We start from the raw sequence: 27,571 nt of genomic DNA on the forward strand, positions 1-27,571 counted from the left end.
CAATTTCTGATGCTATTCTAAGGGCTGTAGTAAATTTTCCGAGACTATGTATAATAGAAAAGCCTAACTTTATCCAAAGGATCAGAAGAAGCTTCTTGAGGAGGTGACATGTAAAGCCAAATAGCTTTTGGTTATTATATCCAATGGGATGCAAAAGCAGGTAACTGGAGGGCAGAAGAAAGGAGCAAAACAGTGTGTCCTTTGCTTCTGTCTATCTTGATTGCATTTCTGTCAGTAGCCATGTACCTGACAGAGCTCCAGCTCACCCCTGAGAGCCCCTTGACATGGTCCTAAAGGTCTGATGATCTTTCTTCCACCAGGTGGCCCTGACTCAAAGGTTCCTCTATGTTGAAATCTCAGCCTTAAGGCTGGTCTTATCTTCCTGCTTCTGCTATCTTTTAGGGAACTGTTTCCCTTTTGGCTTCTTCAAGTTTATACCCCAGTGGTAATCAAATACCTGTATTAAAATCTCTCTGTTGAAAATACCTATAATAGTTTCTGTTGCCTGATAAGAGGCTTGAATTAACCTATACAGCAAGAGGTAACATCAGTATTTCATCCCAAGCTGGCTCCACAGACTGTGCTTTTAACTATTATTTGTACTATCAAATATATAATTGCTAAATAAATAATTTCCTGACTAGAAACTAAAATTGATCAACAAAGTCAAGATCTGATCATGTAAAACTTACTATAGAATGTGTTTGGATTTATCATATATACACATGGCTGCACAAAAAATCAGTGAATTCCTATTATATATACCCTAGCTATACCTGATCATTGAAACCTCAGGACTCAGTAAACTCATTTCACTCTTTGAATGTGAAGTAATTATTTAAGCATTGTTAACTGAATGCTTACTATATGCCAGAGATTATTCTAGTTATTGGGAATGCAGTGGGGAGACGGAACTTCAAAAAGTACATCCTCCAACAGCAAACAAAAACAAAGATGATGCATAAATGAATATTTTGAAAAACTAGATGGAAATCATTTATATGAAGAGAACAGGCTATGTAATAGGATTGAGAGTTGGTATAATATGATATGTAAATTAAGTTCAAGAATATTACTGTTCTTATAAGGAAGACAATGCCTTTCTTACCAGATAATGAATTACATTTAATTTTCAGACAGCTGCTTCAGGAAGCCTATTTATTTCTTACATCTTCAATTTATAATAATTCTGAATCTCATATATAAACATGCGTCTATATATACATATAAAATTATATACACACATATATTAATATATAATTTATGTAAGTGGTTGAATACTACTTGTATAAATAGTCCATATAATTGTTCAACTGTTTATTTCCATGAGTAGTTGTAATTATGCAAGTAATTGTAAACCCCTAGAAAACACATAATTTCAGTTTAAACATCTTTACCGGCAATACCAGAAAGTACCACCAGGTGGTGATGTTTCTCCAAAAAGCATGGTAATTCCTGTTCTTTAAAAATGATACCAATTACATTACTTCTTTCATTCAAATTTAATGATGTCCTTGTCTAATTCTAACATCTGGATTCATTCAGAGTTGGTTTGATGTGATTGGTTTATTTCCTCATAAGTTCTGTCTTCTTTGTACTTTGCATGCCTGGTAATAATGGATACCAACATTGTGAATTTTACCTCAGAAAGGTTAAGTTACTCAAGAAGTGCTGAATAACTTTGTATTTCTCTATGAACTCTTGAGTTTTGTTTACAGATACAATTACTTCAAAACAGTTTACTCCTTTTGTGTCTTGTTTTTAAAATTTGTTATCTGAGATTGGAGCAGTGCTCAGTCTAGGGCTCATTATGCTCCCCCACTGAGGCAACATCTTTCTGTGTACTCTACATGATGCCCTATGAATCTTGAGGTTTTCTAGTCTGGCTGATGGGAACAAGCACTGTTTCCAGGCCCTTGTGAGTCCTGCTAGGCAGACAGCGTCTAATCTTTTCAAGTATTTTCCTCATACACAAGGTCTGATCAGTACACAAGGGGACCTTCCACAGACCTCCAGGGCTCACACTCTGTGGAGCTCTCTCCTCAGAGGGTCTCTGACTTGTCAATTTTAGCTACATTGTTCTCTGCAGATTCTCAGCTATGTCTCCTCACAGTAAAAAGTCTGCTGAGCTCTTCCTGAGCACCCTTGCTGCTGTGGCCTGGAAACTATCTCAAAGCAGTCGTTTGGCATGAAAGAAAGGCTCATCTACATTTTGTTACCATCTCTCAGGCATCACTGTCCTTCACTGCTTCATGTCCAGTGCCTTGCAAACTGTTTTTTCATGTATTCTGTCAGTTTTTCTCTTGTTCCAGATGGGCAGTAAACATCATGTTTACTCTTATTCCCTCTTGACGAGAAGTAGAAGTCACTTCCTTTCTTTTTTGCCAAAGATTCCTGATAACTTCTTTTGTTGTATTGTTCTTGATAACCATTCATTCAAAAAGTTTGGAGCAATGGCTATGAACTACATAATGCTAAGGATATTGTTTGATCCTCTAACTCAACAAATTAAGCCCAGGAGTGTTTAGACACAGAAACAGGGAGGTAGATTTCCAACCCCCTACAATTTTCTTCTATTTTTGAGAGGGGTTATACTAAGTGACTGTAAGAAATGAGAATATTTTTTGCTGACACAAGTAATTATGACAAATGTAAAGGCTTCTCAAGAACTAAGATCATGCCATTTTATTTCTTTAGTTTATAAGGATGAAGTTGAACTATTAAGTGTTGCAGACCAGAGCTTCTCAAACTGTAACATGTAAATGAATAGGGGTTTTTTTGGTTAAAATTCAAAGTCTGGTTCCAAAGGTTGAGATGAGGCCAGATATGAGGCACTTGTAATAAACTCTCAGAAACACAGATACTTTCAGGTGATATATTTAGTTTTGTGAATGACTCAGTATAAAAATTTTAGTATAAAGTAAAGACAGAACTCAGAGTATAAGAGAAATTGAATCCGGTTTTATTATAGTTGGTGTTTGTAAAGCCAAGGAAGAGTAAGCTGTAAGGCAGGGTCTATGTACTGTCTGTCCATGTGCTTCAAGAGCCGCACATAGTATGCTGGCTTATAGAAAGTTTTCAGTAAGTTTTTGTTGAAATGAACTAAATAGAGCATTAGGGTAGTACAGTTTCCTTGGAGAAACTTAATACTATGATTCTTAATTTTTGGGATATCTACTCTTGTAAAAGTCTATAAAAAGCCTGTGCCGTTAAGCACCAAATTTTTATCCAAATGAATGCATATGTGCACCTCTTGAAGTCCTTTCACAGCCCATCTAGGATTTTTAAACCTCTTAATTTTTATATACACTGACACACTGTTAATGAACAGAAACCTCAAATTCTTGACCAAATCCCAAGGCTGATCACTGGCAGAGCTTTTATTATCTCCTGAGTCTGTTAACTTTCAATGATTTTTTTTCCCTCTTCTATTACAATACTTTTTTTCTAAAAAGAATATATTTTCCATTCCCAAAAAAGATGAATTCTGTTGTATAAAACTAAATAAGCTGACTACAGGGAGTTGTAATTTTGTCTTGGGTTTACTGGCCTGGGAATCTACACTGTAAGCATGTGTTGCTCCCTAGGGGAATCGTTTAAATGCAGCCATGACCACCTGTTGCTAAATGCTTCCTTGAGCAGCTCTCAGTACCAAAGGGAATGGGAATGTTAGTGTGAAGTTGTCTCCAGCCAGAGGAAGGTGGGTGGTGTTTATACTTTTATCCAGATGACTTTGGCACATAGATTTTTGCATCCTGAGATATCAAGAGAAGCAGCACCATTCTCTCTCTCCCTTCCAGTGCGAGTTACACAGTTACAGTAACTGACTGTGGGCCATAAAAAACGGACCCTAGATGTTGTGGCCCATGAACAATGGGCATTTAACAATATTTTGAAAAAATGTTTGGGTATAGAATCTGACATAAATCAACTTGGCTGAGATTTAGTAATGTTTGGTGAGTGGTACTGAAAATAAGACATAGTCAGAAACAATGACTCATGCAGGTGCTGACAGCAAGCAAACCAAGGAAGAAACCTCAGGGAGACTGCTTTCTTATATATGGCTGGAGGAGCGAATGTTTCAGGACTTACCGCAACAAGAAACTACAGGAAAAATATCTTTGGGAATTGTTTTGGTGAACCTGTGAGAGCTAGGTCACTGCGCCAAAGATTCAGAACAACAAAAAATAAGGCCTTAGAGGAAAAGTGGATGTGAGACTATCTAGACACAGAAAGCTTCCATGTGCGATGTTCTGACATCACATCCATGTCGATCGCTACAAAGTCTTTTGAAAGGTGAGGTCTGGTTCACTTCTACCACGGCATGACAGGCACAGTGTGTTGCTCTTTTATTAAGATGTTGCTATGATTCTTGCTCATTTATTTGAGAGCTTCACAGTTTAATCTATTGATTTCCTTAAGCTTTTCCTGCTAGGCTTGAACTGGGTCATCGGAATAACTCTTAACATTTAACTAGAGTCATTAAAAGTAAATAGACATTTGAGAATAGTGTAATTGGTTGTGAAGGCATTTCCAAGGTGGAAAGGCCAAAGGTGATAAAGCAAGTCCGTGTGGGCATGTTGTCTTTGAGACCTGACTTACTCAGCAGTTCTCCAAAACGACTAAAGACTTCCTATAGCTCCAGGCACTAATTTGTCCAAAGACTGTTGTAAGACTTTGGCTAAAGAAAAACAGAGAGCCTATGAAAACACGGCTTACTAATAACACATCCCAGCTGTTCGCTCCCTATTAAAAAGTAGAGAATGACGTGTTTTGGAAAAGGTTAAGTACCCTCTTGGTATGTTTTTGGGACTGTACCGAGTCTTAACAGCATGAGCCCTGTTCATTTAATCAAGGTTGTGTAGTTTAAATTTGTCTCAGCACCCAGCTTTTTACTGTGGTTATGTCATGCTCAGTGTATCAATCTCTAGAATTCGGTTATTGCCAAAATTCTATTGTTTTTGGTTATCATGACCCCCATGGTTTTCTTCCTCATGTAACTCAAGTAGGAAGGTATCTTTGTATCTCCTGTTAGACTATATGTTCATTGAGGACAATTTATTACTCATCTTTGTCTTACCTGGAGCAATAATCCTCAAATTGTTGCATGCATAAAGCGTGTATAAGAATCACCTAGAATGCTTGCTAAACTGCACGTCACCTGGATCGCACCTAAGAGTACGTGATTCCTTAGACTGGGCATGGAGCCCAGTGATCTGTATGTCTAATGAACCTCCTGTTGCCCATTCTGGGACTACTATGGGAATAGCACTGCTCTGAAGCCCCGGTCCACAGCCCTGTCCAGCTGAAAAGCCCCTTATTTATATCAGCGATTTTTTAACAGCATTTACTATACTAAAATGAAATTTATAGATAACATAAACCTCCCATACACTTATTTTTAAGTCAAAATAATGCTCTAATTATATTGTAAAAATAAATTAAGAGGAAAAAAATTATGATAAATGAATATTTTAACATATAAGTGCTTGGGCATAACTACCTTAGAAGATATAATTAAGTTGATAATGTTTACACCCATTCCGGGGTCACAGTGGATGTCAGGTACAAATTCAGGTGTATAGCATTGCAACTCAGCTCTGATGAGTGATGTTGTCTTCTATGATGTGATAAGAAATAAATGACAATTCTTGATAAAGGGCCAAATAAAACAAAAGGCCTATTCCCACAGTGTGTATGGTAAGTGCTTTTTAAACAGTGTAAAGAAGATACTTTATGTTTATATGTACAGTATGGAGTGAAGTTTTAGACTTAGGTATTTATACACACATTTTTTGTCTACACAGTGCCTGATGAGAACTGAGACATTTCTTCATTGTGTGAGACTATCCAGCACACTGTAGGACATCTGTAATTCCAGTGGTGCTAAATACTACTAAATACTACCGTGTGCCCCAAATTGTGACAGCTAAAGTGCCCTCCAAATTCCCCTAATGTCCAAGGACACATCTGAAGTAGAATATCAACCACAATGCCTAGACAACCATGGGCAACTGATTATTTTTTGAAAATTGAAGAGAAATACTATCCCATGCTGAGTGGAGGTTGGTTATTGGACAGTTTTTTCTTAGATGTACTATATCAAGTGACTGTTTTTTAAAAATAAAAACTCTACAATAATGATCAATCACATATTTCTTCACACTAGTTATTTTTTATTAAAATGGGTATTGGACATCTTTACCACTGTGCATTTATCAGTCAGCTTTTAAATCAGCTGGCAGGAAAAAAGCAGGCTTTGGGTCATATTCAGCAATGGAGGTGGGAAAATGACATGAATTCAACTGCATGCAGCTGTGGTCTACACCTAGCACGACAGTGTGCCCCATTTTGCTTAGGCCAATTCTGGTTTACACCTGTGGTTTCATGTAATTATGAATAATTACATTCATTCTCAAAAGTGTCTCTATTTGGATGATAAATCATATTGTTACCCTAGTTATATCTCACTAACAATACCAGGTGCTAAACAGCTTATATATTTTTCCTTGTATAATGTAAGAAGTTTCCAAATGCAAGCACCATGGCAAACTTTTGTGCAATAAAACAAGACTGGACAAGCCTTGGGGTTGTGAGTTTTGATCCCATGTCCCAGTAATTTACTATAAACTGAGTGGGGTAGGGTAATTTCATTACCAAACATCTTGAAGTACAACATTCAATAATTTATTGTGTCCTTTCTGGATTTCCATGACTTTATCTTATTCTGACTGTGTACAGTAATTATCTCACTCAAAACACTAAATGTATGCCATCTTCTTCCTCTGAAATTTCATGGCTAAGCTGAGTTCACTAAGAGAAACAAAGAGGTTATGGATTTTCTGTATTCCAAAGCTTTTAGGACAATAGTCCATATCCAACTGTAGGTTCAACTTAATCTTGCAAGGGTACTATGATCCTAATCTGCCCATTCAGAGGTTTCAGCATCACTCGTGTGGCCCTAGCCTTGCATCTGGGTGAGCCTGGGAACCCAAGCGTCTCCTGAGTGCACCCTTTTCCTGATTGCCTGGATCCTCTGACTGAATTTCTGCCCTGGTTTCCTGAGTCTGCTCCAACCCTTCCTATAGAATCTTGCCTCTTTGGTAAGAGCTCAAATACCCTGCACTTTCTCTTCTCTTCCTCTTAGAGCTGGTCCTTATTCTTGTCCTCATGTTCCACAGGCTCTGGAAGAGTCTACTGCTTAATTCTAAGGAGTTGTCTCAGTAACAGTAGCTATCAGTAAAAAAATGACAAAGAAGCCATTGTCCTAGGTTCAAATGAATCTACTTGATTATGATCTTGGGTCAGCTCTTTTCTCTTCATCTTACTTTTTTTCTCAAAGTAACCCACAGATGGTTTAATCCCTACGTTAAGAATCAAATGCCACAATATTTGTAGAGTGCCTAGAATTCAGTGATTTTCACTGGAGCATATCCTAGAACATTTGCTCAATATAAGAGTAACAAAAACCATATTCCCTCTGACGGAGGTAAGAACTGAATTTGCATCTCAGTTTCAGAGGTTGTAGTCAGAACTGGGATCTTTTGGAACCTCGAGTTTTATGTGGCTTTTAAGAATTGGCTTGGCTTCCAATGTTCATATGTCATGAAGATGGGAAAGTCCAATGAGCATGAACAATTTTGGAAGATGAACTGGAATAGTATAAGAACTCTCCAATCCTGCACATTCAAGAAAGATCATTAGAGTAGGGCGGATACACTTAAAAGGAATGGAAATTGGTTGGTGTCCTTAAATTGCCACATCGTGCATGCCACTAAAGCTCTGGTCTTCCACAGGAGGGGGGAATCCTGGGTGACAAAGCAGACAAGGCAAGCATGACACAAAGACATCTTTCTGGACAGCACTGTGCTCCTGCTGTCTCCCTTGTCATGGTTAATGCTCCATGTGCATGCACAGCAAACACTCATCAGGAGTACAGATATTACTATCAGTATAGCAGTATACTTACTAATGATAAAGGAATTCTCTAGGTTCAAATTTTAGGACAATCCTTACCACAGAACTGGAACTGAGAAGAGTTTCACAGCATTATTAAAAACAAACATGACTTTTGTATTCAAGCACTAAGGCCAGCCATCTCCCCAGTAATGAGACACTATATCACTGCTGTCCACTAGACATTTCTGCAATGAGGAGAATGCTCCACGTCTGTGTTTTCCAATAATGGTAGCCACTAGTCACATGGGGCTCTTGAACACTTTAAATGTGGCAGAGGACTTGAATTTTTTATTTTAATTCATTTAAATTTAAATAGTCCCATAAGACTATGAGAGTAACATCGAATAGAATGGCTGCAGAGGGATCACCTTGAGCAGTACAGACCTGTCAATAATATGCATCCCCTACTTCTCTGCATACTTATTAGATGGCATCTTGCACTTTCATTGTCACTATCTCCTTTTTTTCCCCCTTCAAAGCTGCTAAAGTCCTTCCTTTTAACCAGGGTTCTCCTGTATAAAATTCAGTGGAGTGATCAGCAGAACAAAACAGAACCTACCTTTGATCCTTCAAAGCAGTTGCAACATGAGTCTACTTTGGAGAAACAATCCTAAGTGAGGGCCTGTTTACAGTAGTCTGCCACTGGTGATTTCAGTGCGAACTGCGGATGCTGGATACACTGGTACAGCAAAGAGAGAACGCTGTGTCCAGGGGCTTCCTGCCAGGGTCATGTGCAGGTCACTGTGACCCAGCCGGAAAGCTACAGATACCACGGTACAGAACCTGGATCCTGAAGGCATAGTTAAAAAAACTGGCCAGTCTTTCAATAATAGAGAATTTTTCTAGGGCTCTGTGATAAATGTTTATGTTTCCTGAGCTGTACAAATAGTGAGTGACTTCCTTCACTTTAAAAAGTTAAAGGCATTCCTTTGATGATTAAATCAATGAAAATCTCATGCCCTGTGGAAAAGATCTAGACAGCGAGCAATTGATGATACCACCAAATTCTGGAAATATTGATCTTCTAGAAGGCCCTGCCAATGATAACAAATATCTCTTAATCCTGGTATACTGTTAAACCCCATTTAAAGCCTTTTGCCAAAAACCAAGAATAGCTTACTCATTTAAAGAACAAGATGGTTCTACTGTAATCAAAATGACTTAAATAATTTATCTACTTCTTTTGATAGCTATTTGTGCTCAGTCTCTACATGATATATTATTGAAACATGAAATATTTATAATATTTATGTAGGGAAAAGCCACAGAATCTGCAGCATTATTTAACTGAATGGCAACTGCTTGAGGACTTCAAAGGAAAAGATAATGAAGAAAAGAAGTAGAACATTTTAGATAAAATGAAATAAATTATAGTACCCTTATCTCTGAACAAAAACTTGTAACTTGGCTTAACATTGTATACTCTATATTCTCTTTGGTTTCCTACAAAGCAATCAAATAAAGTGAAATATCAAAGAGATTTCTTTAAAATTTTAGAGTATCTGGGATCTGTTATAGCACTTAGTACACATTTCAGCTACCTGGTAACTATCCCTACCTGAATGCTAAGAGAACCTGTAGGTTACGAGATATGTAGCAATTCTATTTCAGTTACCAGACTGGATATTTGCAAACAGTGGGATCACTGTAGTAGATATTATTATTTAGCAACTATTCCCTCCTTTTCATTTTCAATGGATGAATGCACTGCCCCACTCCATTGATTTGGGGCTTGCTTGGCTATACATCCAATGGAAAGTGGGTGAGCCTGAGTACTCAGTAACACCTGTTTCTGTTTCCTACCTCCACCATGAGAAAAGCCTGTCCAGTTGCCAGAATGAAATAACACTGAAGAGACCTGCATCTAACCTACAGACTGAAACCCAAACCCCTGGCTGAGCCCAGATCATCTGAATCACATTGGGCCTGCTCTTCCGTGAGTGTAAGAATATGTTGATTATATCCCACCCAGATCTTTTGGTTGTTATTTCTTATGGCACTAACTGCCTGATGTATTCAGGGTTGAGTTGCTTTTTATTTTTATCTTTTTATTGGAATATAGTTGATATATAATATTGGTTTCAGATGTACAACATAGTGATTTACAATACTAAATGCTCACCAGGTTAAGTATAGTTAGCCCTGTTACCATACCAAGGTATACAATATCATTGGTTATATTCTCTATGCTGTACTTCATTCCTGTGACTAACGTATTTTATAATTTGAAGTTTGTACCTCTTTATCCCTTTCACCTATTTCACCTGTCCCCTCACCCCCCACCTCTATGGTAACCAACAGTCCTTTGTCAGTATTTATGGGTCTATTTCTTTTTTTGGTTGCTTATTTTGTTTGTTAGGTTCCATGTGTCTGTTCATACAAATTCCATATGGTATTTGTCTTTCTCTGTCTGACTTATTTCATTTGCAACAATGTGGGTGGACCTAGAGGGTATCATGCTAGGTGAAGTAAGTCAGGGTGAGTTGCTTTTTAAAATATTACACCTTTCTGTAGTAGATGCTCTGCTCCAGCATCGGTGCTCTTCACTTTCACCTTCTCACACACATACTCTCCTCTTCTGAAGCTGCTGAAGAGCAGCAAAGGATGTTCAAGCCACTTGCAACTCCAAGCACAGCCCAGATTTGGCAGTTTTACCATCACCTTGGAGCTTGTTAGAAATACACATCCACAGGCCCACCCCAGACCAAATGAATCATTATCTCTGTGCGTAAGGCCCATAAATCTGCACTTTAACAAGTTCTCCAGGTAGTTTTCTGGTCACTGTTTGCCCAGGACCATTTTAGTTTTAGCCAGAAAGTCCATTTTCCTTGGAAACCCCTTGGAAGGTGGGTCACCCTGTAAGAATTAATGGAGTATCCAAACCATGAGATTTCCACAGCACTGAGAAAGCATAGTTCTCCCAAAATCCTCTTTCGGAAAATACTTCTGAAATATTGTTAATACTTCATGGCTTTGGCAATGGCCAAACAGAGATTCCCTTGCTAATTTGTAAATCTCCACAGGAGGGTAGTTCACTGAATCTTTCCAAGTGGAGTGTATTGCTTCATGAGAGAGGACAAGGATTCGTAAGTTCCTCACTGACGCTTTGGGCATAGAGTATAAATTAATGAAACTTTCAGGTTCTTACCTGTGAGCCAGTCTTTGCCCTGAGTATTGGAATAGGGGCTGGAGACCCTATGGGGTTAGACAAGAGACAAGGAAAGAGAAAACACTAAGTGTAATTTTCTAAGTCTAACAATTTCACTGTAACTGGTCTTTGTTCTCCAACATGACTTTTCCTTTCTTCGGGGAGAGAGTGGGGATACTTTTAACCCCAATTTCCTTAGGCAGCTATAGCATGAATTTACTCATGTTCTATCTTACACTAGGTATGTAATTCCCTGTGTTAAGCTGTTGTGCCTTGTGAGTCCAGGGTTCTCTGTTCTAGCTGACTCTTAGCCTAAGTTGCATCCCATTAGGCTGTGGGGCCCAGAGCAACCCAACCATTTGTGGATAGAATCCATCCAGGAGTTCACCCAGTGCCCTGAAGTTCTGCACATGTGCAGGAGCCACAGGAAGCCCTTAGATCAAAGAGAGCCGAGAGAGCCTCGACGGGGCTGCAGGAACATCATGTAATTTACCCAAACCATCTGCGAGTGACATAAATACCAGCCGCTTAACACCTGCACCAGATGACTCAGCACCAAGTTGGGAAGCCAGCAGGGGGTTGAAATAAAAGAAAACAAAAACTTCAGTGACTGGAGCAAAACAAATCATCACATTTTGGCACCAGCTGCACTGGAAAGAAAAAAAAAATGAAAGAAAGAAAATGAGTTGGCAATTTTTAGACAACTTCCAGTCAGAGGGATCTGCCAGCTGGACAAGCCAAAGTTTGTGTTGGGGGTGGGGGCAAGGGAGGGGGGTTTAAAAAAAGACTTCAAGAAATACTAAATCTCAGAATCAAATATTAATTCCTCCAACAACAGTTTTAATAATATTTAATAATATTAAATCCTCCAACAGTAGTTTCAAGGTCCTGGGTTTCCAGATACAGAGTGGCTGCTGCTGAACTTCAGACACAGTATTTGCTTATGACCTGGGGAGATTAGAGAAAGAGGGGTCCTTCTGGTAGAGATAAGAGAAAGTGAGCAGGTGTGGACTTGGTGTGTGCTAGGCTATAGCAAGCAAGCTCATGAAGATCTGACGGGCTACTTCCTCTCCACGGAGAAGGCACTCATTTATTTAGACACAATCCTTCAAAAACTGTCAGAAAGTCCCTCTGCAACCCCAGACACCATGAAGAAGTTCAGCCACACAATTTCAAGACTTGCATATACCTTCAATAGGAAAAGAAAAACCTGATTGGCTGTGAGCTCGTCTAATGAGGCAGTTTCTGGAATTTCAATTACTGTGGGTGCCTCCTGTTTATACAGCATTGACCTTGTGTTTTCTTTGGTTGACAGGAGGATGTGATGAATGGCGGGCACACCACTTTCTGCCTCATCCATCAGATGAATGGCTGCAGATATTCTCCGCATCTGAAGTGGCCTAGGGGGTCCCTGTGGCCTGATCTCCTCAGCCAGTTTTCTTTTCTCATCTGGGAATTTTGACCCTCCCCCTTTCCAATTAATTGTATCATATTATCTCCTTTTGGTTCAAGACTGTCTTCTCAGAAAAAGGATGTAAAATCTCAGGCCATTGGGACAGAAAGTCTTGATTGACCTCTAACCTTTTTTTCAGGTGGGTTGGGTTATTCCTTACACTTAACCATGGGCCCCATTAACAGGTGGCCCAGAAACAAAACAAAACAAAACAAAACAACAACAACAAAAAACTGTTGTGACCAGGCTGTAACTGCTGTTAAATGACACTTAACATTGGCTGCCTTGTACTGCTATTAAGGGGGCAGTGTGGGCCACTCAGGTGCACTGGTAAACCTTAGAGTTATTTGCAATAAGGGCCTCTTTGTATCTCTTTAAGACCTTCATCCAGCAGCTCCCTTGATTGAAGGGTGGTCATTTTTTTGGATTGCCAGACCTGACAGCATAGCACAAAGCATGAAGGACAACTCCCACGGAGGACCACGGAAGCCTTCCTCCCCTCCTGCTGCAAATATAATTAGTTTATGTTAGCTGGAAAAGGTCAGAGGTTGTCAAAGGGTAGCACAGTCTTTGTTTTTAGGCAAGATAGTGGAATAATTGCTTGATGCTCAGATCTGCAGGTGCTGCAAGGAGTTCACTTAGGGTGGGCAGCCTGCAGGGAGAGCTCATTTCCTCTGGAAAACCACGAAATTCCTTGTGACAGAGTCTATTTGTCATGACAGGAATGATTATTCATCCATGCCCTCAGGACAATACGTGCACCACTCTGCCCTTACCTGACTCCCGTTTTCACGCACTCCATGCGCTGAGCCCCATTCCTCTCTTTCCTAAGGAGAACAGTGGGGGCATGATCAGAAAGGCCAACTTTTATGTGACAGAATGTCTTGGGTATATTAGGACATAGAGGGAGAGGCACAGTTTTTCATGGAGCAGTTTTTCAAGATAAAGGAGAAATTTTTTAGAAAAAGAAAAAGTCTGCTGTGAGTCAAGTGTCACAATAGCTTTTAAGTGGGAGAAAGAAGAATGAAGAATGAAAAGGCTTAAAAACAAGAGGGTTTGCTTAAAAATGAATGAATTTTTTCCCCAAGCTCACTACCTTCATTTGGTTTTTCTTACCTGTCAAAAGAAATAGTAATTAAGGTTGGATGAGATACCTAATTCATGGGTCACAGAATCTTTAACAACAAATGAAAGCTCTCTGTACTTATTCTCCAGTGGACTCACTTCAGTTGTGTGGAAGTCCTTTTTCAGTTAACCCGTGGGTGTTTTACATACTTATGATGAGGTTATCTTCAGCCATTTGTTGATGAAGCAAAGGAAAGTGACTCTAAAGCCAGATAGGCCAGATTCTCTTTGCACCTGCTAGTTGTGTGAACTTGGACAAGGCATTCAACTTCTTTGTTTATTAGACAGTTAATAAGTTTCTCCAACTGTATAATAAGGTAATAATGCCTTATTATATTTCTTGCCCAATTGATCTCAAGTTCAAATAGGCTGCCTTAGTGTTACCCTTCCTATTCCAACACATAGCTTAATTGTGATAAATCTAATGTGGATCTTGCTTTTAGTCTTTTTCTAATCTTTGCTGCTGGTGGCTTAGGCTGTGGTCATCTGCATGATGGGAGATCTAGACTCTGGAGGTTCTCATTAAGCCCTTCACTGAGAAATTGAAGGGTTGTATTTGATATCTAGTGTTTCTTACTCCTGAATAGTCGGCCTAACAAGATTTGCATTGTTTGTCTACTTTCCAGGTCTATGCTTTTACCTGGCATCTCTGCAAAGGTCCTGAAATTATTTGCTAGCCTGACTTGTCTTTGACCTCTGCATAAATTACTCAGATGGTGGGATTTGGATTAAATCAGAATTTTACACATATATAAATGAGAGTATACTCATATACTCAATACTGAGGACAGCACCTGAATTAACCCTATGTTGGCAGTAAAACAGTTCGTATGACTAAATCAGACAGGTTTGTAGCTTTGTGGTGGCACTTAAAAAAATAACGAACACATTCTTCTTTGGTATTTTAGGAAGCTGTGCCTTTAATGTGTTTTGACACCTGTTTTGAAGATAATGTGCCGGAAGAAGTGCTGGCTACGGAGAGCAAGTCAGAAATCTAATTAACTGATGAAAAGAGTCCTGACCTCTTTATATCCAATACCAAAATCCTTGTATCTAGAGGAAAGGGAAAAAATAAGGAAAGAAAAGAAAAGATAAGAAAAACTAAATAAACAAGGGAGAAAGCAAGGGAAGGAGGGAGAAAACAGGGGGACAAAGGAGGGAAGGAATTGGTGGGTTATATCCAATCACCAACAAGAATAAATCTTAATATGCCAGAACTCCAGAAAGAGACCATAAGGTCTTATAAATGAATAGATTAAAAAAAGATAAATCAAAGAACAAACAATCAAAACTATTGATGAGGGTCTATTTTCTGCCCAGCTCCCATCAGACTCTGTAAGATTATAAAACAAATATTCTTCCTTAACATTTCATTGTCTGATTGGACAGTCAATTATGAAATAACATTCAAGAACGTAGATCTAAAAGAAGAAATGATGGAAGCTAACAGTGAGTGCCTTAAGGTCTTGGGTGCATGGGTGGGAAAGAAGGCCAATATGATCACCTACAGAAGTATGGACACATGCCCTGAGCCTCAGAGGAAGGCTAGGTGTAGGATGCTGCTAGACAGGAAATCACAGGAAGATGGGAAGGGCATGGGGAGGGGAGCAAGACCATGTGGTGGAAGGTGAACTATATCATCAGCTTCACTGTTCAGCCTCTCCTGTATCCATGCTTCTTGCACTGTAATGTGCAGTGTCTACCCACTCTGGGCAGCAAACATGGTATCAACAGAGCCTGTAAAAATATACTAGAACTCCAGAAAGCGTCTTCTTTCTACCTTTGTCTTCTAGCTTTTCCATAAGAAATGCTCAGATTAGCCTGCCAGAAGATAAGACATAGGCAGAACAGAACTGTCTCAGTTTTCCCGGTGGAGTTCCTCTAGCCAAGCTGACGGTGTATCCCAGATACAGGAAAGAGCCTAGCTGAGATCAGCAGAGCCCTCTAGCTCATCCACAGCAGACTGCCAGCACAGGAATAGACCCATTCAACACTACAGGGATCTCTCAGCCAACCTGCAAGTTCATGATGTAAATATGCTTATATTTTAAATCATTCAGTTTTGAGGTGATCTGTTATGCAGCATTATTATGGCAATAAGTAACTGATACATATGTCATGCTGTAAATTGTGCATTTATTAATATAGGCTTTAATTTGTGGACAGATTCTTCCATTCTCTATGCTGTATTTGGAACTCATCTTTTGTAGAGGAATAGGCATTAGTATGAAGGGAAAGAGTCGTGTTTGTTTACCCAAGAGTAAATAGAGTTGAGAAAAATATCATCAGCAGTTCATTCACAACTAAAAGTGTTCCTGAAGTAGCTAGAAACTAAGGAAAAATACTATACTCATTTAAATTCTCCCAACTAAGTGCCTTAAGTAATCATAACTTATGGAATTAAAAAAGGCATTTGAAATAATAAAAATTTACTTTCTGGTACTGCACGTTTCTGTTTAGAAAGACAATTCATATTTACTCTTTTTTTACTTATTATGAAATATATACCATATATATGTATATATATAACTTAAATATATGATTTTTTTAAATAATAGAAAATTTGCTTCTATATTATGGAAGCAAAGATTACCAATAACTTTTAAGACCACCCCTCAATGATCTTCCCCACACAAAGCCCATCTGCCTTTGCCTCTCCCCAGAAATGACCACCAATCTATATTTTGTGTTCATCCATTTTTTTCTTTAATGTTTAGGCTTATGATTACAAATATTTAGGAGCAATTATGAACTCTCTGTCTGCAGTGCCATATTTCTAACTACATACAATTCCATCCATGTGGACTCCTTGTTCAGTAGCCTGCTGTCACTTCAGAAATAGTATATCTAAAAACAGATCCACCACTGCCCACCAAAACCAGCTTCCTTTCCAAAATGTCTGAGGTCTGCCAGTACCCACACCCCGTCCCACAAACCCATGCCAAAGTGGCCATGATGTTGAACAAGAGAGGACTCATTAGGCAGGTTGGCATAAGCCCTTTACCACTACAGAAAAGCGCTTTCATCCACATACGGCCAGTGGGTCACTAGCAACATCTTGGAGTCATAAAGGTTACATGTAATTACAAATTGCAGACAGTCCCTATGTTTTTCCACTCATCTGACTGAATAAGGACTTGGAAGCAACCAAGATGTCCTTCAATAGATGAATGGATAAATAAACCATAGTGTAAGACAGACCATGGGATACTATTCACCACTAAAAAAAAGAGCTATCAATCTGAGAGTAGACATGAAGGAATCTTAAATGCACATTTCTAAGTGAAAGAAGCCAATCTGTAAAGACTACATACAGTATGGTTACAACTACATGACACTCAAGAGGATGGAGACAGTGAAAAGATCAGTGGTTGCTGGGGCAGGTGGGGAAGAGCCAAGAGGAGGCACACAGAAGATTTTTAGGGCAGTGAAAATATTCTGTGTGATATTACAATGATGGATGCGTGTCATGATACATTTGCCCAAATCCACAGAATGTACAATGTCCAGAGTGAACCCTATGTCAACTTTGGACTTAGGCGATAATGGTGTATAAATGTAGGTTCATCAACCATAACAAATGTAGCCCTCTGGTGCAGGATGTTGGTAATGGGGAGGTCAAGCATGTGTGGAGGCAGGAGTGTTTGGGAAATCTCTGTACCTTCTCCTCAATTTTTCTGTGACCTGAACATTGCTCTGAAAATATATGGTCAATTTTTTTAAAGGCTATGTAAGGAAAGACAAAAATGTGCAACTAATTCATTCGTCAATTAGATGACAGGAACTTCCTGATAAATAAGACAGGAGACACCACTGCTTTCATGTAACTTACAGTCTATTATGAGATGAATAATAAGCAAATAAAGTAATCCCTTTCAAATAACAGAAAATGTTAAATTCTCAGATAGTAATGAACTAGAATGATTTGATAGAATTGCATTTGAGTAGAAAGATGCTACTTGAATTAGGACAGTCAAGGAAGGCTCTTTGAAGAGATCCCAGTTGGACCAAAACTGAATGATGAGAAGTTGCCATGTATAGTTGTAATGCAAAACATGGGTTAAAAGGGGTCAAAGGTAGTAGGAAAAAATAAAATTAAAAAATGCATCAACTTGTGAAGAACATGAAGTTTCTGTACAGAAGGAAAGGGGGATACAATTATAAATTCTATTTAGAGTCATATTATGGATAATATGGTGATGATGGAATGCTGGCAGGGGTGTGGTGCCAACAGTTCCTGCTCAGCACACTTTTATATCCCTTCTGTTCATTTAACTAACTACTCTGTCCTATTTGCTTTGGATTTTCTGTTTTAAAATATCTCAAGTTTGTCTTGTGCAAAGATTATTTATTTCATAAATGTGTGGAGTCATTCAAACTCCCTTATCTGGTTCTCCCTAATGAACCAGGGTACATCTAAATTTTAAAAAGTGGTGTGTCTACAATAGCTTCTATTTGTGTTCAAACTTTTGGTTTGTAAGTTTCAGAAACAAAAGAGAAACATCCTAAAGCATAAAATGTAGAAATGAGTCACGCAACTGAAATGCCCAGGAGGAGCATTGATTTAGGTGTGGCTGGATCTAGGAGCTCAGCAGAGAGCATTAGAGCTCAGAGTCTTGCCATCTTTCAGCACAGTGCTCCTCACACTGGCTTAACTCTTGGGGAGATTTTCCCTACATATGCCTCACAACTTCTCAGTTAGTGGCTTGTTATAACTTCCACTTTCCAACAGTTTCAAGAGTGTCTCTGGATTGGGTTTCAGTTGACTGCTGAGTCACATGTTCATCATTGAAATGGCTCACTGGACAGAGGTAATAACACACTGCTTGGACTGAGAGTATAGAAGAGATTTTTCCCACAAGAAAATCAAATTTAGTTACAGAGTTGTGGTGAAATCTGTTCTGGGTGGGCACAAATAATAGATACCTATAGTAAAGATTCTCGAAGTGTTGTTTGCACACCAGCAGTGTGATCACCAGCTGTTAGAAATTCAGAATCTTGGGCTATACACTAGAGGTGCTGAATCAGAAATTCTGGGGGTGGACCAAGTAATATATGCTTTAGTAAATCATCCAGGTGACTCTGATACAGAAGGAAGTTTGAGAATAAATGCTCTCTATACCATTATACTTAGAAGAAAATCCATACCCCCTTTTCACAATGTACAAATGCATATGTTACATAGTCCTCTTCTATCCCTTAAATAACCTTGTGTCACTTCTACCTTGCTCATTTAATCTTCTTTTTAACATTCCAGGTATTGTGGACTTATGTGGTTAGTTGTTCCCATAATTACATTGCTCCTCAAAAGTTATCTCTCAAAATCCTAGTTACAGTAAGGCAATTCCCTCTCAACTCAAACACTATCACATTCTATTCCCTCTATATTTATACTGTAATCTAAAATTCACTTATCTTTTCATTGATTTACATATTCATTTAGAAAAGTATTAACATAGACAATTCTTTTTCTGTTTCTCTGTCCAATGTCCCTAGAATGTAAGTGCTGTCTGGTCAGGAGTGATGTTTGGCTTCTGACTGCAATATGCCTAGAATGTAAAACAGTTCCTGACTTATAGAATATGCTCATTAAATAGTTATAAAATGATTTCGTAAATAAATCACTGAACACACCGTGGTGGTTTCTGCTGCTTTGTTACCATCAGGAATGGCATGGCAAAATCATTAAGCATGGGAGGAGACTGGATGTCCCCAAGGGAGGGAACTACCCAAACCACCAGCATAGTGTCCAGTGATACAAACTGAAGGGGCCCCAATTTCTCAAATAAAGCTATTTTGGTTTTCCCACCAAGAAGACCAACCACATACTTTCAGATGCTTGTCCTAGAGGGGAAAAAGGGAGGACTTATCCCTTTCAAATAACAGAGTGGGATACTTAAATTTGGGATTTTCCTTCATTTACAGTACATTTTAATCTTATATGGGACAACACTAGACTAGGGAGAGAAAGAGGAGAGGAAGGCTTATTTTAAACAATGTAAAGACTGAGGAATTTGATTCCAAGGTTGGTTGGAGTAGGACGAAAGCTATATAAGCAAGGAACTCAAATTGGGACTTAGAGATAAAGACAAACATTTCTATGTTGGGTGAGAAGAAACAGATTTCCAAATAAATGCTTAGGAATAGAAATAATAAACTGTCTTAAAATAGTCTGCAAAAATTTATTTATGCCAATGGTTCACAAATCCTGTGATGACCATCCTGACCATGGCATTTGTCTGGCATGGTTCTCTATAAATAGATTCAGCAATCTCTGAAGACTGGCAAGAAAAATCTGTTGGCAGTCAAAATTAATTTTGCCACTGGATTATCACTGTGGATGTTCCTGCATTTCTGATCCTACAGAAGCCTAGGCTGTCTGTCACTGATTTTCTATTGTTCCAAATACATATCACAACTTATTCTTAAAAGTAATTCTTGATGTGGAGCAAAAGGCTTGATAATAATTCATCAGTAAGTTTAAACTTCCCTTTTCCCAACATATTCAATATCCCCAATGGCAAAAATGTTTAGAAGTTGAATATGCAAGTGTTAAACTTGAACAGTGTGGACTTTCAGTTGATACATTTTTCTTGCTTAGGGAGAAGCGCATCAGTAATGACATTTTAAATCTACTACTGCAGTGGATTTGGAGACCAAAACCCTATGGCACATCAGGATGCTATCATTGTGTCTGCATAACAGGAGGGAAACTGAGTTTATGCAAAACTCAGAGTCATTTACAGCCAGTAGGTAAACTGTGACTAGAATCCAGGTATCCTGGTCCATGTTTTATTATCATTGTAACAATTACATGTATAATCCACAAATCAGACAAAACAAAAACAAAAACAGCCTTGAATGGCAGTATGTTAACAGCTAGCCTCGGAAAGCCATTTTACCCAATTTTAAACTGAATTTAACTTCCAGTACATCAAAGAGGTAAAAAGTATAGGTTTCAGACTAGGACAGCCAATATTTGAATCCTGGCTCAACCACCCGGGCAGTTTTTAATCTTTGTGAGATGTTTTCTTGTCTGGAAAATGGGCTAATACTAATCCCAACCTCAGAGGGTTGTTATGAGGAATTAATGAGACAGTGTAAATTACGGGTTGAGATAAAGATCTCTAAAACAGGAAATGCTCTAAAAGCCTTTTGTTATTTGCTGAAGTGAGCCTAGAATTCCTGTTTTACCGACTGAGAATGAGAATTCTTGAAGAGCATGTTTTAATGATTTTGTTTTAATGTTCACCGAGGACAGAAATGGATGCCAAGGAAGCAACCTGAAAGGTGGCAGGATGTCTACCCACCGACTTCACCTGGAATCACAGCTCCAAAGCCTCAGGCTTCCTTTGACCTCAAGTGATGGCGACACCTTCAGGGATTTCATGGGAGGGAAAACCTGCTGTGAACAATCACTTAAATTTGGATTCTTCAAATGAGCACAATGTAAATAGTTCAAATGATGGGGAGACACAAAAATCTGCCTGTAACTAAAGGGGCTACAAACACACGTGCATGTCAAGATAATTGGTCTTGCCTTTCTTTCTGTCACATTTAAGAACTTACCCACCATTTCCAAAGGTTTTGTGTATTACTGATTATTTTGAAAGGAATACCAGGTACCCATGTGGGAGACCTTTCTTAGAATAAAACTGGATTGGAAAAAGCAAGACTATGAATGTTTAGCAAAAACAAACTTTGAAAGGAAACTCAATTTTTTTTTTTAATGTTTCCTTGGGCATTTTTCTAAAATCAGCCTCGTTTCTGCATAATATTTTTCTTGGTTGGGCAAAGGCTGGTTAAAATATTCATTATTTTCTTAAATGTACTATGCTTCTATTTGCAGCTTCAGGTAGTTAATATTTGTGTTTAAGCTTTGCAGTTCAAATGGGAAAATCCACCCTAAACAGCATTGCTGAACAGCATGAAGGAATCCTTCGAAACAGGAGGTCCCTTTCCTGAATACCAATCAGTGTGGCTTTCCCCTGTGGCTGGGAGAGGAAGCGCTGACCAATGTTTGCACTCCACCATGTCCTGCATGTCACAAGCTTAATTCCTAACACTGGCCGCCTTGTCGACAGAGTTTCCGGATGGCAGAATGAATTGAACCTCTGAAGACGGACGGCGCTGCTGTGTCTCCGGATGACGTCAACGTCTTCTGGGACAACAGCATGAAAAGGTGAAACATAATCAGCAAGAGCCTGGCTCAGGATTACCCCAAAGAGTGCATTGGGGTGTAAATATGATAAGTCAAACCTATAAAAAAAATCACTGATGTATATATACAAGACTTGGGTTAGAATGCAAGAGTGAGTGGAAGATAGCAAGAGACCTTTGAATAATGACTACACAGGCTAAGGAAAGAATTCTCTTCAACATTTGCTAATTTAGATTCCAATGAACATTTGCTAACATCGACTGTCGATCAGGTCATACCTCCTACCTCATTTAATACTGTAATAGCTCAGAGAGAAACTGTTCATTAGGAAAATAGAAATAGGAAAATTGAGGTTCAGAAAGGTTTAACTATACTTTCCCAAGAGACAAGATATTTATTCATTTTTTTCAAATGTACTAATTGAACACTAACTGTGTATCAGAATCTGTGTCCCTACTAAGAATGGGGGCACAATTATGAGCAAGCCAGGGCTGGGACATGAATCAGCTTATGTGCAATATTATATATTATTAATCCTTCCAGCTGTCAATTCACTCAATGATCTTCTTGGGTCATTGTAGCAAGTTATAGTCAAGTTATAATCCTTGACACTCACATTATCTTTGAGGGGATATGTAGGAGCATATTTACTTACATATGCTTTTCTTATATTTTTTCTTTTTTTTCTCTCATATGGAGAAGGAAGTAAATAACAATGTTATCTCTGTACAATCCCTGTGTGTTATCTCCCATCCTCTCCACAATGGTTAATTATTTACCCGCAGGGGCTTTTAGATCATTGATTGTCAGTATGGTTTTTGTCCTTCCCAAGGCAGAAAAGGGGTAACTTTCAGGAGGCATTGACTTCTTGCCAATGAACCATGAGATGACAGGGAGGGAGAATGAATGTGGCTCTGTTGTTTTCTCCCACCTCTTTCCCTTACCTCAGTCCCTTTGCCAACCTTACTGCTCTCTGGCCTACCCTGGAACACCCGTGCCTGGTTTGACTAGAATTAAGCTAGGTTACAACTGCCAGGCAACTTGAGCCAATATGTCATCACTACTGGTTCCGAAACTGTGTGCATTCTCTACAAAGAAAGCGTGAGGCCCCTCCATCTCGTCTGACCTGTGGTCTGGGCTGCTCCTCTCCCCAGAGCTGGTTGGTTGTTTTTATCACAGTCCACATATTTCAATTTTGAGAGAAAAGCTTGATGATTTCTTTGCTTCCAATTCTTCCTTCCCTATGACAATAACAATATCAATCTGATCATAATATTCAACTCTCACATCTGATGCCGTTTGACTGTCCAGCATTCTCCCTCTCTCCAGACACACTCATCTATCAACCTCCTGGGCACTTGCTATCATTCACTCAGCATTAGGACACTGGACTAGTATTTTTCATGTTTTCTCCTAGTACAAGAATGACCCCACACCCACATCCACTCTTACTCATGCCCCCAGCTCTCCGCTCATGCCCACCACCCCCTTGAGCCTCCTTATTTCACGTAAATGTTCTACCTCAAAAATTTAAGCATCCTCTTTCTGATTTCAGCCTTCTCCTTGTCAGTATTATACTTTAACTATGTTCATTATGACTCTCCTTTGGCTTCATGATGGCCTCACTTTCCCTTTCCCCACACCTTTACATGTCTCATTAGCCAGCTTACGTTTTAAGATGCTTTACATCAATAACTGCCTTACACTTCTATCATAAATAGCCTGTTTTTCTGTCTTTCTGTATTTTGCTCACATTTTCTGAAAATTCCCACACATAGTTTAACATTTTTAGGGGGTACTCCACTCAAGCATTCAAATATTGCTGGAGAAACTCATGCAATAGGGCTGTTGGATTCTACTATCAAATTATGATAATCCTTATGGATGGGCTCTCAATACTGGGGGCTTGTAGAGTGATTGCATTAAGGGTCCAGATTCTTTGCCTTTGACTGTATCCACACTCTCCTGACCTGTGATTTTAGAGTTTCTCCCACTAAAGAGGAAGAGCCTTTTTCCCCACTCTTTGACCCTGACTTTGGGCATGTGACTTGGTTTTGCCAATAGGATGTTAGCAGATGTGACAAACGCAGAGAACTACCTGTTTGCACATTTCCATTTCCATTCTTGCATCTCTGCAGGCCACATGCCTTCTCTAGCCTCCTGGAGGTGAGAGCCACAGGAGAGGAGTCATTTCATCCCAGTGGTGCAGCTGGAGCCTGCCTAGATCAGGGGCAGTCAGCCAGTCTCAAAATATGTGAGGAAGCTGGACAACTCCAGAAGAACTAGCAGGCTAATCCACAGATTCACAAACTAAACAAAAGTCAGTTGTTTTAAGTCATTTGCCTTCAGGTTGGTTTGCCACATAACACTGCTGTGGCAATAGGTAACTAACATTACTAGTTATTTTTCTTTGATCTACTTGTGCTCTAATTCCCAAAACAATTTGTTTCTTCTCCTCATTCTCAAAAATACAGATAAATGTTTTTTTTTTTTAAAAAACTGTTTCCATCCCCAAATATTTAAAAAAAAACAAACAGATAAATGCTTCAAAGAGATAATGACCATCTAAACTCCCTCAATTTCATTCCATGAAATCTACAAACTTCCCAGTATTTACATCATCTACCCTGTGCCACTCAAGTCTCACTAGACAGCTGACCCTTCTGCTGTCCATGGAACATACACTTTAGGTTCAGTTCCTTTCTATTATCACCTCTTCTGCCTCATGTGTATTCAGCCTTTCCTTCTCAACATGGTATCTTTGTCCCTCAACTCATTTCCATCTAGCCTTTAGCCGCTTCCTTCCATGTACAAATGTCACCTTGGGTTATCAATGATCCCAAAATTAAAAAAATTTCAATTGTCATCTTAATTTACCTTTGAGAAGCAGTCAATACTCAGACCATTTTTTGATTCTTAAAGCATTTTATTTATTTCTATGACACAGGCTGCTTTTGTTCTCCCTTTACTTATTTGTTTACTTCTCTTCAATTTGCACTTCAGATTTAATCTGATTTATCCTGCCAAAAAATGTTATTTTTCAAGATTTGTTCATAGGCCCTCTTATATTCTACACTAAAACAGTGAGATCCCATCTGAGCCAATGGCTTCAATTATCACCTCACTAGAGAAGACTCAAACACTAGTGGTCTCTATCACAGACCTCGCTCTGAGCTCCGAAGTCATTTACCCAGCATCTTCCTGGATGTTTCCACTTAGATATCACTAAGGCACCTCAAATTCAGCACTATCAAAATACAATTATCTCCCCCTCTTCCCAAATTGACTCTACCTCCAGTGTTAACTATCTCAGAGAATGACAACTGTCATCCATATGTCTATATAAACCAGAAATCTCAAGAGTTGTCCTTTACAATCTCCTGTCAAATAAAGCCAGCTACAAGTCCTGTGAATTTGATCTTGTTAACATCAGTCAAAGATGGCCACTCCCACCTCCTGTAGGGCCACAACTTCATTCCAAGCTATTTTCTTCTTTTGCCTAGATTATGGCCTCACAGTAGATTCGCTGCCACCAAAGTAGACTTGAAATGTACAAAAATTGTCCTCTCTTTTTCTCTTTCATGCATACAAATAGCCATGTTTAAAACACATTATACTTTTTTACTTCACTTGGAATAAAAGTCAAAATTCTTATGATGACCTGCAAAATGGGATCTGGTTACCATCTATTTTTGCAACCTCATTTCATATGTGTACCCCTCCCTACTCTCTGCCTTTTAACCACTCGACCTTTTCTTCAGTTTCTCGAACTTACCATGCACCCTCCTGCCATAATCCATACCTTAAGATGAATGACTGCTGCCAACTCCCCAAGCACTTACGACTTCTTTGGGCAGAAACATCAGCTTTCATGTGTTACCACATCGTCCATAGTTGAAGATCCAAACATCTGTAGTTTTATATGCTGCCTGCTGCTGAAAGTTCTTCTAACCCTATTCTTTATCCTGTCTTATCTTCTTAGTCCCTATTAAACAGCCAGTCTCAGTTTGCCATTAGAAGTGTCCTGATTTTGACACACATTCTTAATTGTGAAACATTTTAACTTCACTGTATTCTTGTATATACACCCCTAGATGGTTCCTATATAAAGAGGAGTTTCAAAGAAATCCTTTATGAATTTTTCCTCTCACTCTAGTTAAGTTCTACTGTCAGGGGCTGTATCTGTCTTGTAAACATATTCCAGGCCCCTAAAGCAGTGTCCGGCAGAACAACTATCCATGGACATTTGTTGTATGAAGGAGGGAACAAAGGGAAAGAAGGATGGAGGGAAGGACGAGGCAAGAAAGAAAAAAGGAAGGAAGGAAAGAAGTGAGGAAACCACATGGAATAAATATGATATTATTGTTATTTTCAGATTCCAGAACTCAATTGTCAATAATCAGGAATGAATCCTGCCCCCTTGCATTACAATTACCAAAGTAGTCTTTCCATAAAGAAGGGTGAAATCTGCTCACCCTGGACCTAGCTCTTTAATATTGTGGTGCTTTTCTTTCCTTTGAGAAAAATACAGATGTATGTTTTTGATGTAGCACTGGAAAGCCAGAGTCTGAAATGGCCTCATAAATTTCCAGAAAATGAGTGTGAGTACAAACCTTCAAAGACTCTCTCCTGGGCTGTGCGACGTGCCTCTACAAGCTTCCCATCCAGCCTTGCAACCACTTTGGAATGCAGTTCCCTCATGGAAATATTTCAGTACTGACAAGATGAGAGTTTCTCTTTTGACCTCTCTTTCCCTCTCTTTTGATCGCTTATGTCACCTTTATATTTTGACATGTATTAGATGTACATTTCTGTCTTTTGGCCTCATTCAACAAATATCTAATGCATTGCTATGGTTGTGCTTTGGTTTTAGTTTACTGTCAACATTTTGAGAGGTGGGGTCTGAAAATCTAGACATTAGGCATAAGATTTTTTTTTTCAGTTCCCTACAGAGTGATGATTTCCAATTAATGCTTCCTGCATATTTAGCTCTATAATTCAGCAAGTATATCCTGTGGTGGGAAGGAGGCAGAGAGAATCCTGTCTGCTACATCAGAAGCTAAGGCAGGGTCCTGATAGGAAAGGTCTGGGGAGTGGGGTGAGGGGTGTATCGGGGGAGTTTAACAAGAAAGGGCAGGGGATTGTTTATATCATATTACCAAAATTCAGAGGCAGTTTGTCCCAGAGTTGGTCAACCAGATACACAGACCAAAAAGACAGCAGATCCATCTTTAAATATTCCAAAACTTTATCCCTAGTTTGTAATGTTAACACACATTTTGAGGCATTTATATATAATATATATGGATCTGATTCTCTCCATCAGGTAAAAGTCCTCCTGTATCACTCTTTCTCTAGAGGCTCCAGATGATCTTGACCTAAAAGGAGTGGTTTAGATGAAGATGCAAGGGTGTGTCATCTCTCTCATTCTGTTGACTGGGATGGGTTTTGGCTTCAGCCCAGCAGGCTTGGTTTATAACTCCCAACTCTACTACTTGACGGCTCTAAGGACCTGGGCAGGGCAGGTTATGTAACATTCTTAGGTTTCTGTCTTCTCATCCCTTAAAATGAGCTAATGATAAATACCAACCTCCTGGAGCTTTTATGAGGACTAATGCCTGAGGTGCCCAGATAATAGCAGGTTCTTATAGCTGTTGGATTCCTAACCATCTTCCCTGTGGAACATAAGACTTATAGCATCTTATGTAGTAGTATGATTTCTACC

General features: G+C 39.0%; 1 long non-coding RNA gene across 1 annotated transcript in view; it reads right to left on the minus strand.

The window, feature by feature from the left end:
• LOC130683950 (uncharacterized) overlaps nt 1–27,571 on the minus strand; it is a 75,350-nt gene that overhangs the window by 10,521 nt on the left and 37,258 nt on the right. Inside the window, exons 2-3 of the long non-coding RNA XR_008998086.1 lie at nt 13,337–13,387; nt 11,108–11,154 (exon numbers count right to left, since the gene is read on the minus strand). This is a non-coding gene — a long non-coding RNA (uncharacterized LOC130683950). The remainder of the gene's footprint in view (nt 1–11,107; nt 11,155–13,336; nt 13,388–27,571) is intronic.

The sequence above is a fragment of the Manis pentadactyla genome, chromosome 5, assembly GCF_030020395.1.
Source record: "Manis pentadactyla isolate mManPen7 chromosome 5, mManPen7.hap1, whole genome shotgun sequence".
In the NCBI taxonomy this organism is placed as follows: domain Eukaryota; kingdom Metazoa; phylum Chordata; class Mammalia; order Pholidota; family Manidae; genus Manis; species Manis pentadactyla.